The 1455-nt window shown below is 34.2% G+C and overlaps 1 non-coding gene across 1 annotated transcript; it reads right to left on the reverse strand.

Annotated features, from left to right (window-relative positions):
• Positions 1 to 712: 712 nt before the first annotated feature.
• Positions 713 to 784, reverse strand: NAEGRDRAFT_t870. Its single transcript has one exon. It is a non-coding gene; the product is annotated as a tRNA-Glu (tRNA).
• Between the last annotated feature and the right edge of the window lie 671 nt (positions 785 to 1455).

The raw sequence follows: 1455 nt of genomic DNA on the forward strand, positions 1-1455 counted from the left end.
TGCTTGGCATTATCAACTATTGTTTTAATAGATTATTATGTATAGTAGTATGGTTGCCTTTATACTTGGCTATCTTACACTCGTGGAATTTTCTTCCAACAATAACCAATAAAAAAGAAGCGCATGAGTGTTGATAGACAAATGAAAAGGTTATTCAAGTGATGCAAAAATTTGTATGTATGGCATGTTGAGTATCTGCCTTTTCAAGTGGCCTTTCACATGTAAGGTTGGCGCTTGTAATTGGACTTCTAAAGTCTCTCAGGATGCAACAAGCACATCATGAAACTCGTCTTGTTGATTATGACGTATGAACCTTCTTGTTGGAATTTGTTTATCCTCAACACTTTGTTGATCCACCTTGTTGATTGTAGATGTACATGATGTATGTGAAGGAAGTTGAAATGGTTTGAGGTGTTTGGTTTGTTCAATTTTTGTTTGTGCAATCAAAGGTCTGTTGAATGCTCATCTAATAATTGATTGTGAGTGATTTTGCTGCGTGTTGAGTGAGGAAACCCAGATGCGTTTCATTGAACTGGAGTCAAGGCCAGCTAATATCCACATGCTCAAAAATGGTTGTTGGAAATTTGCTCAATTTCATATCAGAGTATAATTATTATTATGAGGATTCACATCTTGTATTCAAAACATTCCAAATAAGAACAATGTCTCAAAAATCTTCATATTTGTTCAAAGTTATCTTGGCAAAATTATCCTCCCATGCCGGGAATTGAACCCGGACCTCCTGGGTGAAAGCCAGGTATCCTAGCCATTGGACTACACGGGATGTTATAAACAATGAAAATAATTTCTATATATACACGGTATTACATGTTTTACCTCAATGCTCCTTTCTCTTTAAAAACGTGCTCCTTTTTCCATTCTAAGAACGTAATTCCCTAAGCTGCTTTTATACTAATTGAACATCCATAAGAATCTAGTGTTATATGGAATATTGTTAAATAGGTTTAAACTCTAAACAATGAACTCTATCCTAAAATGATGAATTACTCCAATAAGAAAAGAAATTTTTACAAAATACAATTCACAAAAAGATGTTTTCACACACGAATGGAAAACATCAAAACAGAAGAGAATCAATTATTGGAGGAGGGAAAATGAGAAAACAGTCTAGATTAGATTTCATGGATGCGTTCTCATCTGATTTTGATAGCGATGATGGCAATGAGTTTCCAATAATTCATCGCTACAATTCAAAAGAAGAAACAAACGAAACTGAATCAAAAAGTCAAGTATCGTCTCTTAAGAAATCAAAGAAGAAGAACCATCAAACAAAATGTGGAGAATGTGGACTAAACTGCACTAGATATGGCTTCCGAATTATGAATTTAATTTTCGTCTTGTTTGTGTTTCAAACATTCTTTGGAATTTTGGCTTCTTTCGTTTTGCTCTTCTCAAGTGGATCTGAGATTTACAAAAGCACAAGTGGATATGACA

This window comes from Naegleria gruberi (assembly GCF_000004985.1).
Source record: "Naegleria gruberi genomic scaffold NAEGRscaffold_172, whole genome shotgun sequence".
NCBI classification, from domain to species: Eukaryota; Heterolobosea; class Eutetramitea; order Acrasida; family Naegleriidae; genus Naegleria; species Naegleria gruberi.